The 13,110-nt window shown below is 46.7% G+C and overlaps 1 long non-coding RNA gene across 1 annotated transcript in view; it reads right to left on the bottom strand.

Moving 5' to 3' along the window:
• Positions 1 to 13,110, bottom strand: part of LOC143710073 (uncharacterized) — a 358,336-nt gene that overhangs the window by 153,053 nt on the left and 192,173 nt on the right. The window contains exon 2 of the long non-coding RNA XR_013194473.1: positions 10,786 to 10,865. This is a non-coding gene — a long non-coding RNA (uncharacterized LOC143710073). The remainder of the gene's footprint in view (positions 1 to 10,785; positions 10,866 to 13,110) is intronic.

Here is a 13,110-nt window from a genome sequence, read left to right as displayed (position 1 = left end):
AGACTCAGTTCTTTCCAGGAGTTGGTAGCAGGGCCACTCCTTTCCCCGGTGGAGGGCTGGGGAAGAATTCTTATTCAGAAAGAGCTGAATCTCTCGTCTCTGAGCATACAGAGTTCTCGGACGACACAGAGCGCCGCCCACAAGCCGGAAGCCACGGACCGCTTCGCCCCTGTCCCCCTCTGTCGCCAGACCCCTGACAGAGCAGGCCCCCGTGGAACACTGGTCCTTCCCTGGCCTCCTCTGTCAGGGTGCGGTTTTGACCTTGCCCCCACACCGGGCCGCTATGCCGTCCACGTCTGGGCCGGTCATTCCGCTTCGCTGCACCACCGGGGGGACGTCTGTGGTTCTTGACGCCGCTGGCACAGTTGGGAGCCTGCCTAGAGCTTCCCTATCTGTTCCGCTGGGTCGCGCGAACCATTGGCTCGGCTATGCGATTCAGTTCGCACGGTCTCCTCCCCGCTTCAGGGGAGTCCACTCCACTTTGGTCGATGACTATGCCCCTATCATGAGAGCGGAGGTTGCTACCCTACTGGCGAAGGGTGCGATTGAGACTGTCCCTCCAGCCGAAATGAGGTCCGGGTTTACAGCCCCTACCTCATTGTCCCGGAGAAGTCTGATGGGTTACGGACAATCCTGGACCTACGCATCTGAACCGCTCCCTTCACAGGCTGCCGTTCAAGATGCTCCTGGCCAAACGCATTTCTGGATGTGTGCGGCCACAGGATTGGTTTGCAGCGATCGACCTGAAGGACGCCTACTTTTATGTCTCCATTCTACTTCGACTCAGACCATACCTACGGTTTGCTGTCAGGGCGCGTGCATATCAGTACGCTGTTCTCCCATTCGGGCTAGCCCTGTCTCCTCACGCCTTCACAAGGGTGTTGAGGCAGCCCTTGTTCCTCCATGGGAACACGGGGTTCGCATCCTGAACTATCTCGGTGACTGGCTGTCTTAAGCTCACTCCTGAGACCAGGTTTGCGAATACAGGGACCCAGTGCTCTGGCACCTAGCTCGTCTGGGCCTTCGGGTCAACTGGGAAAGGAGTAAACTTTGCCCCGTGCAGAGGAGCTCTTTTCTCGGTATGGACTTGGTCGCCTTCTCCACTCAGCCATTGCTGACTTGCCTGAGACTATCAAGCGCAAGAGTGCGGTTCCACTGAAGTTTTTTCAGAGGCTCCTGGGGCATATGGCATCTGCAGCCGCGGTACGCCGCTCAGATTGCTTCATATGAGACCGCTTCAGCTTTGGCTTCGCGGCCGAGTCCCGAGGTGGGCATGACAACACGGCACCCTCCGAATACCAGTTACTCCGACCTGCCATCAGTACTAACCCCGCGGTCGAACCTCAGTTTTCTACTGGTCCGAGTGCCCCTGGAACGAGCTTCCCAGCATGTTGTTGTCTCAACAGATGCCTCCACGGGTTGGGGCGCCATGCGCAATGGACATGCTGTCACACTCTCATGTTGAGCAGAAATGCTCCTGAAAAATTCAGTGAGATTCATCACACCAGGTGTTGAGCAGAAATGCTCCTGAAGTTCAGTGAATTTCTTCACACTTAGGTGTTGAGCAAGGTTGCTCCTGAAGCTCAGTGATTCTCGCATGTAGTGTTGAGCAGTATGGCATGTCTATTGCCTCGAGTTTCTGGCAGTACGCCTTGCCCTGCACCGCTTCCGGGCGTTGCTCAGGGGTCAACACGTACTAGTCCGATCAGACAATACCGCCACAGTAGCGTACATCAACCGTTAAGGTGGTCTACGCTCGCGCCGTATGTCGCAACTCGCCCGCCATCTCCTATTATGGAGTCAGAAGCATCTGAGGTCGCTTCGAGCCATTTTCAGTCCGGGAGTCCTGAACTGTGCAGCCGACGAGCTCTCACGGCTTCAGCCCCTCCCTGGAGTCTCCTGGAGACTCCATCCCCAGTCGGTTCAGCTGATTTGGGACCAGTTCGGGGACGCACAGATAGATCTGTTTGCCTCTCACGACTCGACCCATTGAGCCCAGTTTTATCCCCTGACCGAGGGCACGCTCGGCACGGATGCTCTGGCGCACAGCTGGCCGCAGGGCCGCAAGTATGCGTTTTCCCCAGTGAGCCTTCTTGCGCAGACCTTCCGCAAGGTCAGGGAGGACGAGGAGCAGGTCATTCTGGTTGCCCCTTACTGGCCAAACCGGACCTGGTTCCCCGAACTAGTACTCCTCGCGACAGCACCTCCCTGGCCGATCCCTCTGAGGAAGAACCTTCTTTGTCAGGGACGGGGCACCCTATGGCACCCTCGTCCCGATCTCTGGAACCTCCACGTGTGGCTCCTGGATGGGACGAGGCAGGTTTGAGTACCCAACCACCAGCGTTGGTGGCTACCATCACTTCCGCTAGGGCGTCGTCCACGAGACACGTCTATGCGTTGAAGTGGAACCTCTTCGTCAGCTGGTGCTCTTCTCCCCGAGAAGACCCCCGGAGATGCTCGATCAGCGTTGTGCTTTCCTTCCTTCAACAGGGGTTGGAGCGAAGGCTGTCTCCCTCCACCCTGAAGGTCTATGTTGCCGCCATTGCCGCACACCATGACCTCATCGAAGGTAAGTCGGTGGGGAAGCATGACCTGGTCATCAGGTTCCTGAGAGGAGCGAGGAGACTAAATCCGCCTCGCCCTCCTCTCGTTCCCTCTTGGGACCTCTCAGTGGTTCTAACTGCCCTGAAGAGTGCTCCATTTAAGCCCCTGCAATCAGTCGAGCTTAAATTCCTGTCTATGAAGACAGCGCTCCTGGTTGCACTGGCCTCCATCAAGAGGGTAGGGGACCTGCACGCATTCTCCGTTGACGAAGCATGCCTGGAATTCGGGCCGGCTTACTCTCACGTGATCCTGAGACCCCGGCCTGGATATGTGCCCAAGGTTCCTACCACTCCCTTCCGGGACCAGGTGGTGAACCTGCAAGCGTTGCCCCTGGAGGAGGCAGACCCAGCCTTGGTACTGCTCTGTCCAGTACGCGCTCTCCACGCCTATGCAGACAGAAGACAGTGTTTCAGGACCTCAGACCAGTTCTTTGTCTCTTATGGTGGGAAGCTGAAGGGAAAGGCTCTCTCCAAGCAAAGGTTGTCTCACTGGATAGTGGACGCCATTGCTTTGGCATACCAGCAGCAAGGTCGACCGTGCCCCCTTGGTGTGACTGCCCACTCCACCCGGAGTGTGGCGTCCTCTTGGGCTCTAGCGCATGGCGCCTCGCTAAAAGACATCTGCAGAGCTGCAGGCTGGGCGACACCTAACACATTCGCCAGATTCTATAATCTCCGAGTGGAGCCAGTGCCCTCTCATGTACTCGCTTCAACCCGCTCAGGTGTCTTTGCTTGCTCGCCATTCCACTCCACGGACTGGATACGTGCGATTTCTCCTCAGGTGAGCTTCTCCGAATGCCCTGAGTTCCTCCAGCACTCCTGACGTCGGCGCCAGTGTCTATTGCCTGCGCGGGTCGGCTAGGTGCCTCCCGTGTGCATGGCCCCTCCTCTGAGCGATCCCCACATATGTATTTCCACTGTAAGCCTCTCTGAGCATGTGTCTTTCCCTTGGCAAGCCACCTTGCCATTCCTGGGGTTGAAATATTCCACCTGTGGCTGGACACCCCAGTGTTCTCCATATGCATCCCTCCGGGTCATATGTGTATTCTCTAAGTGTTCTCTGAGCTCAGTGTTGGCTCCTCAGCGAAGAAACATATCTGCATGTTGCCGGCTTCCTCCTGTAGGGTATGAGCGCAGAATCATGGAGTCAGCATTCCTTAACACAATAAACACACGTTAACAGGGTTTTCTAAAGCCCCAACCTATGACTCTTCCAATTCTAAATCTTCCGTTAGCGCCAGCCAGTCTGGAGGGTAGATTAGTTTGTGACACCTTTACAGCGTAATGAGTCCCCACAGAGATCCTCGCACGATCCTGATTTGTTCGCGAGCCAACATCCAAGAAGACCGTTATCTCCAAACCCCCCCCCCCCCCCCCCCAGCGAGGAAAGAATGCCAGATACGCAAATGGACAACACACACACACACACACACACACACATATGCATCTATAACATTAAAACCCAGAAATGAGTGATTATGAAATGTAAACATGATGTATTCCTGTATGTTTGAAGTTTATACTGTATCCTGTCTATCTAGGACTGTTAGTTATGTAGTTGAACCTTGCGGACTTCTATAAAGGTCTAAGAGTTTATATATATCCTTGTATGCGTAACAAACACGGAGTGATTGGTATTAAACGAAATCGCTCAACTTGCTCGAGCCAAATATATGTAAGAAGTTAATGAAAAATATAGTTTACTATGTTTTCCATCTTTGGAGTGAAAAGAGACCAAAACTAACATCACTGGTGTTCTTAGATAACGGCGTTTACGACCCAAAGGAATGTTCACAGAACTGCCACCCTCTCTGAATTCTAACCAAGGAGGAGAAATGAATCCTGTATTCATATATATACAGTATATGCTATTATATATCCACTTGAGAATTGTATGAACAATGTATCTAAGTTCCCTATTTCATGAGTTGCCTTTTTGTGGTTTGGTCTATGTTTCTCGACAACTCTAATGCGATAATGTTTTAAACTTGGCCAACTAATGTTTAACCAAATCCATTTGTGGCAAGTTTGGTCTTGATAAACTCCAATCTTCATTCCCCATTTGTTAATTGACATTACATTTTGCTAAACTTGTGACACATTAGTATTATAAGAATTGTGAAGATTCTGCTCTTAAACACCCTAATTTCGTCGGTTTCAAATGTCTCTCTCTTAGACAAAGAGCAATAAAAACCAAAGTCCCGCCTGTGAAATTCCAACCCTCTAATTGGCCAAGTCAACAGGAAGAGGCCGGATTTCTCCAAGGTGATAAATGACGCTTCCCCCCTCCGCTCGGCTCGCTGTTACTTTTGACTGTCAAAATGTAGGGTATCGCCTCCGGGCGAGCTCTTCGCCTTTCTTTTATTTGTTTCTAGTTTAGTTTGTGTTTTTCAGTCTTAGATAAGTCTCCGTGTTTAATTCCAATCGACGAGTGAAAAGAACACCGCGTGACATATCTCTTCAGCAAATCCATCTACAAGGGACCTTTAAACGAGCGAGCGCTCGTTTTGAAGGAGAAACACGCGCACGTGACCACGTGGCGAGAGACGCACACACGCTTCTTCACCAGCCATGCGAAGATGTGACGTTAACTCCGCGTGATTTCCCCGTAGAGATCTTTATTTCTTTCCTTTGTTAGTCAAAGTTTTGTTTTCCGTAGTCGACTCTGTTCACTTCCACAAAGTGAAACAAACTTAGCCGAACTATTTTCCTTTGGTAATGTTACCCCAAAGACTTGGAAACTCCGTTCAACGCGCGCCAAGCAGCACCCAGTGACGCTTCCTAAAGGACTCCGTTCACGCACGCGCAGGAATGCCGCGACACAGAGAGACCCAGAAACTTAAGTATATCTCTTTATAGAGCTTCTAAGAAGCATTAAGATGATGTTTTCGTGTTGTCACAGGCAGGGGACTGTCAGGGGAATGTTGCCAATGCTCTCTCTCTCTCTCTCTCGCTCTCTCTCTCTCTCTCTCCCTTCCCCTCTCACACGTGTTTCCATTGTCCACACTCTATGCATTTCTCGTCCATCGATGCCTTATCGTGTTTTGTTGTTTATTATGTTTGTAAATAAATATATCCCATGTAACCGTAGTAAATACATAAGTAGTTCTGCCTTATTAAATTCATTATATTCATCTGATTGATGTACTGCCTTTTTGCTCATTTAAGTCCCTTAAGTGCCAAAAGATCTTATAGCAACAAGCTTACAAATTAAAGATACTTTAAAGAGTATGTGTTTATAGGGCAGGAAACCCAATTCTTGTGGCCACAGAATTGCTTTTCCTGAAATCCTATAAAGTAAGATGATATTGTGGATTCCCACAGATATTAGTCTGACAATTGAGCTAATTAATTTAGCCTGTTTTGTAAGACGTGGTCCGTGCAGGTAATTGCAATCAACTTGTGGTTAAGTGCAAGGATACACAAGCATGCATGCAGGTAAAATTACATATCATCCCTTATCGGGAGTTTTATTAACATGTAAGACTGATCTATTCCAAACATGTATGAATAATTATTAATTACCAATTATTAGTTATGATATGCAAATTCCCCACGGATTAGATCCGCCCCAGAGTCTTTACACTCCTTTTATACCCACGAGGTGGGGTGGAGTTACGCTATGCAAATTCCGCAGACCCATGGCATTTCTTTGCCATTGGCTCGTTTTGTAATACTCGAAGTCGATAGGTGTTCAAAGCGAAACCCCATTCGTCGTCATCCGACATAACGTCTCCGTTCCCTACTCAGGGAACAAGGGTTACATACGTAACCAAGACTTTTTTTGGGGTTAAATCAAGCATAAATATCTCTTTCAGGTAACAATGGCAGATCACCACATAAGTTAAACTGTACATGATCTAGACTCTAGATAAATGAAATGCAATCGCAGCAGTAAGTCAGGGTATTTCTTTCTTTGGTTTCAATTTTGAACATGTTGCTTACTTTTTAAAAAGGTATACATTTTAATACAATTATAAAATGATATAACATGATTTGATACTGTATATTAGCAGAAATTACACATTTTTCACTTTAGCAACAAAGTGGACACCCTCTTTTCTGTAATGAAAGACCAATCTTATGGGTTGTGGTCTCTCAGACATTGGCCAATATCATTAAAAAAAAAAACATTGTTTCCCTTAAGGCTTAAATGAACCAGATTTTATTTTATTTTTTACATCATTACACTTTTAGACAGGTGCTGCTTGCAACCCGATCATAATCCGTTAGCCGACAAGATTAGAATGTTATATTCTAATTAAATGAAATCAGAATGTATGTATTTCTCAATACTTATCACTTTTTAAAAGCTCTTCACTCCGTTGTCTTAACCAACTTTCAGCTTCACTGCAGTTAATTTCACATTCAAAACGCATTAAAACTACCAAAACACATCATTCATGTCTCAAATTAAGTAATTCTTTCAGAACACTAGTAAAGGTTTGACCCAACAAACACAATTAAAAATACAAATCAAAAAACACAAACAACAGGCAGTAATATGCACTATTTTCTGCTGTTCAGAGTTCAATGCAGTTTATCTTACATGGTTCATGTTTACATTAATGTACAAAATTATTTCCTTTTGTATAGATGGTGATGAAAATGAAAGACTAAGACTTGTGTAGGTGTTTAGTTACATCTTAATTGTTCTGATAGGTTTTTTTTTAGATTCAGAATATATTTCAATGTGGTATACGGTATAAAAATATTGCAAATTTCTTATTTATTTTTGTGTTGATATGTTTTGAACTTAAATATAACAGTCTTGGAAATAATATGTGTGGCAAGGGGGGCTGGGTTTTGCGGAGTCTGTAGCGGAGAGCGAGGGCGGAGCCGAGCGGTGAGTAAGTGGGTCAAGTGCAAAATGACGAACACCTGTTTCTGATTGCAATGATTGGCGTCGGGAGACCGGATAAAAGCCGGATGTCAGAGAGAGATCGAGAGAGAGAGAGGGACTGGGATCTCGTACACACATGGACTTAGTTTTGATGCTGTGTTATTCTGTTTGTGGAACGTGCTATAGGTTATCTATGGTGAAGGCGCTCATGCGCAACTGTGATTCCTGTTCCGAGTTATTTATAAAAGTGTACGAGACCCAGTCACACCGACCCTTGTCTTCTTCCATCTTCAACATATTGAACCTTGATCTTTGTTACACTGGTGCCGAAACCCGGGATGGAAGAACGATCCGCCGCCAGACCAACTCCGTCACCACTTGAGGATATCATCCACGCGCTCGCGGGACTCCACCAAGAGCAACATCGGGCCCTGATGGATGTAAAGGAGGAGCAGGAGCGTCGCTTCGAGGTGCTCCTCAGGGCCCAACAAGAGAACCACGTTCCTGGGAGTGGTGTGGGACTCGGTCACGATGCGGGCACGATTGTCTCCTGCACGAATCGAGTCCATTCTGGCCACAGTGTCCAGGATAAAGCTAGGCCAAGCCATTACTGTGAAACATTTTCAAAGAGTGTTGGGGCTCATGGCAGCAGCGTCCAACATTATTCCATTTGGCCTGCTGCACATGAGGGCCCTCCAGTGGTGGTTGAAAACCAAGGGGTTCTCCCCGAGGGGGGGGCCGTTCCGCATGATCAGGGTTACGCGCAGATGCCTTCGTTCCCTATCTATGTGGAAAAAAGCTTGGTTTCTGTCCCAAGGTCCAGTGTTGGGAGCGTCATGTCGCCGGAAAACCGTTTCGACAGATGCCTCCCCCACGGGCTGGGGCGCGGTCATGGACGGCCGCTTTACGACAGGCCTATGGCAGGACCATCATTCCTCCTGGCACATAAACTGCCTGGAGATGTTGGCGGTGCTCCGAGCTCTGAGGAGTTTCCTGCTGGACCTCAAAGGTCATCATGTCCTTGTGAGGTCAGACAATATGTCGGTTGTGGCCTATATAAACCATCAGGGGGGTCTGAGGTCTCGCCCTGTATGCAGACTGGCGCATCAGATCCTCCTGTGGTCCCAGGGGAAGCTGTTATCTCTAAGAGCAACATACATCCCAGGGAGTCAAAATCAGGGAGCAGACATCCTGTCGAGACAGGGGCTGAGGCCAGGGGAATGGAAACTCCACCCCGAGGTGGTGGAGTCAATATCTCAGAGGTTCGGCCCAGTGGAAGTGGACCTATTCGCGTCTCGAGAGACGACCCTTTGTCCACTGTGGTTTTCCCTCACTCATCCAGCCCCGCTGGGGTTGGATGCCATGGTGCAGACGTGGCCGAGGCTGCGTCTGTATGCATTTCCCCCGAACGCTCTGCTCCCGGGAGTTCTAGAGAGGGTCCGTCGCGACGGGATCAGTCTACTGCTGGTAGCCCCGTTGTGGCCTGCCCAAATATGGTTCTCTGACATTGTATCGCTCCTAGACTGCCCTCCGTGGGAGATTCCCCTCAGGAGGGACCTGCTGTCACAGGCAGAGGGCTCAATGTTTCACCCTCGGCCCGAGTTATGGAAACTGTGGGTCTGGCCCCTGAGGGGGCACAGTACCTAGAGGCCGGCCTATCAGCTGGAGTAGTGGAGACCATAATCAGCTCCAGAGCTCCCTCCACGAGGAAATTGTACGGCTTAAAGTGGAATGTCTTTACCAACTGGTGTAGAGAGCGTGAGGTGGATCCAGTTAACTGCCCAGTGGCTTCAGTTCTGGAGTTCCTCCAAGATCGTTTTTCAGCTGGTCTTACCCCGTCCACACTCAAGGTGTATGTGGCTGCCATTGCGGCTTTCCACGCTCCACTGGGTGATGGACCTCTTGGGAGACAGCAGTTGGTCGTACGTTTCCTCCGTGGGGCCTGGAGGATGAGACCTGCGGCTCGTTCCAGGGTTCCCACATGGGACCTGGCAGTGGTTCTCGAAGGGCTGGCCGAGGCCCCCTTCGAACCATTGGAGTCGGCTGAGGCCAAGAACCTTTCCCTGAAGGTGGTTTTTCTGTTGGCCATTACTTCTCTGAGGAGGGTAGGAGATCTCCAGGCACTCTCTATATCTAACGGGTGCCTGGAGTTTGCTCCAGGCGACATTAAAGCCATCCTACATCCCAGGCCGGGCTATTTGCCTAAGGTGCCATCCAATTCGGCACAGCCTACGGTTCTGCAGGCCTTTCATCCTCCACCTCACGTGACAGCGCATGAGGAGAGACTTCATCTGCTCTGTCCTGTCAGAGCTCTAAAAGTCTATATTCAGAGGTCCTCTTCATGGCGGAAGTCGGACCAGTTGCTGGTGTGTTTCGGGTCGCCTAAGAAGGTTCTTCCCGCCTCCAAACAGGCCCTCAGCAACTGGATTGTCCATGCTATTTCTTTGGCCTACCAGGTGCGCAGTTTGCCTTCACCTTTGGCCGTGAGGGCTCATTCAACCAGAGGCATGGCGTCCTCTAGAGCCCTTCACGCGGGGGCCCCGATCCAGGAAGTCTGCGATGCAGCTGGATGGGCCACCCCTCATACCTTTATTAGGTTCTATAGCCTTGACATTCCGTCAACACCTGGCACTCTCGTGCTCTCGTCCTATGTGTGCCTGTGAGCAGCTTCACACAAGGACAGGCAGGGCGCGCTGTGGCATAGTGGGTACTCGTTCCCCCAAAGTGTCAATCGACCTAGTCCGAGTTCCCTCGAAAGGGAACGTCCTCGGGTTACGACTGTAACCCTTGTTCCCTGAGAAAGGGAACGAGGACTGCGTCCCTTCGCCACGCCTTCTCCTGCCTGGGAGCGCTTGCTTCATCACAGAAGCTGACATCTCATGTGTGCCGGCGTCCTTTATAGCTTCCGCTTGTATGCCGTCATATATTACGTCATGACGCAACACCAATCAGGGATTGGCTTAGTTTCATTCATACTTCAGAGGCGCTATGCTGAGGGGCGTTCCCCCCAAAGTGTCAATCGACGCAGTGCGAGTTCCCTTTCTCAGGGAACAAGGGTTACAGTCGTAACCCGAGGACGTTTTGTTTGTTTGGGTTTTTTTATTTCTTTTTACAGTCGCTAGGACACATTTCTCAATACTTTGGTAATTTTTTCAAAACTCTTCACTCAGTACTCATAACCAGCCTTAAGCTTCACTGCAGTTAATTTCACATTCAAAACGCAATAAAACACTCAAAAAACATCATTCATGTCTAAAATCAACTCATTCTTCCAGAACACTAGTAAATGTTTCACCCAACAAACACACTTTGTCACTCATAAAATACAAAAAAAACCACAAATAACAGGAGCATTATAAAATATTTCTGCTGTTTTCTGTTGTTCAGAATTCACAGCATTTTATGTCACATGGTCAATGCTACATTACAGTACACCTTTTTGTTTAAACTGAAAGATTAATACCTTCTCAAGATTAATTAATACCTTCTCAAAACTCTCCACACAGTGATCACAAGATCAGTCTCCGGCTAAACTGAGATCTTTCAATTTACATGAATTAATTTCTCACTTAAACACAAAGACCAACAGAACTTTATTTACTATACAGGCCAATTTGCACATGCTTACATATTATTTCCAAGACTGCTATATTTAAGTTCAAAACATATCAACACAAAAATTTATAAGAAATTTGCAATATTTTTATACCGTATACCACATTGAAATAATCTATGTAAATAATTTATCCACTCTGAATCTAAAAAAAAAAACTATCAGAACAATTAAATTGTAACTAAACACCTACACAAGTCTTAGTCCTTTATTTTCATCACCATCTATACAAAAGGAAATAATTTTGTACATTAATGTAAACATGAACCATGTAAGATAAACTGCATTGAACTCTGAACAGCAGAAAATAGTGCATATTGCTGCCTGTTGTTTGTGTTTTTTGATTTGTATTTTTAATTGTGTTTGTTGGGTAAAACCTAACACTGAAAGTCACTAAACGAAATGAGTTCATTTAACTTATTTTTTTAAAAAAGTTAATTTCACTCAATAAAAAATGTGATAACTCAAAAACTCAGAACTTAACTCAGAACTTAAACTGAATAAATTATGAATAACCTATTTGTTATTTTAGCTCTAAAGATTTAAGTTGAATTTAATTAATTTAATCTAGTTAGTTAATGGTTGAAAATAAAAATAATGTGAAAAGTAAATTAGAAACCAGTGGGTGGGTTTACTTATTCATTTTAAATAATATTTTTCAAGAAACTACTTTTGTATAAGGCCTATTTTATACTTTTCATAACTAATGAAAACAAGTAAATAAATAATTTTAAAGTTTTCAGCTTCATTCAAAGCCTACATTTAGTTCCCTGTGGTGTCATTGGATTTTATCTGGATTTTACTCATCACCGCGTTCTCCCTCGGAAAAACCCGCGCATTTATTTCAACAGGCGTAAGGCTTGTTCGACTTGAACCGGCGCTGCGCAGACCGATCGGTTGATGACATCAAAGTACCGCGAGAGCGATTCAAAAGCATAAGGAGCCGTCCGCTCTCTAATCGCTCTCGCGGTACTTTGATGTCATCAACCGATCGGTCTGTGCAGCGCCGGTTCAAGTCGAACAAGCCTGTAATCTGCCCCGTAATCTGCCCATCCCCCACAGCTTCACGGAACGGAACTCAGTCACAAAATCAAAATCAGGATGGCGGCATGAAGATAATTAACAGGTAAGTTAAGCACGAAAAACTGCTTCATCCTTTTTATAGCACTCTTAAACGTTTTAACGTTGTATTGTAGTAACTCATCATCTTAAGAAGACCGAATAGCTAAGTTAGGGTAATTTGTGTCACCTCATATTTGCGACATTGCAGAGATATTTATTTTTTGGATCAGCGGCAGTAACTTAGTTAATGTGCTGTGAGTACACGACAGTTTTGTCAGTGGAAAAGTAATTTATATGTTTGTGTGTTTTCTCACATTATGGCATAGACAAGCGTGTCCCGCGCAATTTTGAGTATTTTTCAGTGAGGAGACTGATTGAACGTTATACTCCATCTAGCACCGACCGTGTAGATTCACACTGCAAAAACTAAATAAATAGGCAATACAAGCTGACCGATTCTTTTATTTATTATGCTGTGAGTAAACCACAGTTTGTCAGTGGAAAAATAATATTTTTGTATTTACTCACATTTTGCATAGACAAATGTGTTCTTCGGGCATGGATGTCCGTGAGGAGACAACCACAGGCCGTCTTTCACGCGGCAAAAACTAAAGAAAAAGGTACTATAAGCTGACCTATTCTATTGTTTATTATGCTATGAGTAAACTACAGTTTTATCAGGGGAAAATTAATCAATTTTGTGTTTTTTTTTCTTCTTCACAGTTCGGCATAAACTAACGTATGCTGAACAATTAGCATAATTTGACACAAAGGAGACTGACGTTAATTTACACAGTAAGTTACGAACTAAAGAGAAAGCTATACATATTCCTTCCGAAGCTTGAATTCAAATGGAAGAGTCACATAATTACTAATACTATTGCATAGAACTAAGGTTGCAATGTTTGAAAGTTTTCTTAACATTTATGGATTAATTATTTTCATAACTCATGATGTTTAATTGTGAATTAAATTATGCTATGTTTTGT

Source organism: Siphateles boraxobius, unplaced genomic scaffold, assembly GCF_051911475.1.
Source record: "Siphateles boraxobius isolate OS27281-9 unplaced genomic scaffold, OSU_SipBor_1 46, whole genome shotgun sequence".
NCBI classification, from domain to species: domain Eukaryota; kingdom Metazoa; phylum Chordata; class Actinopteri; order Cypriniformes; family Leuciscidae; genus Siphateles; species Siphateles boraxobius.
This window is presented reverse-complemented; position numbering and strand designations above follow the sequence as displayed.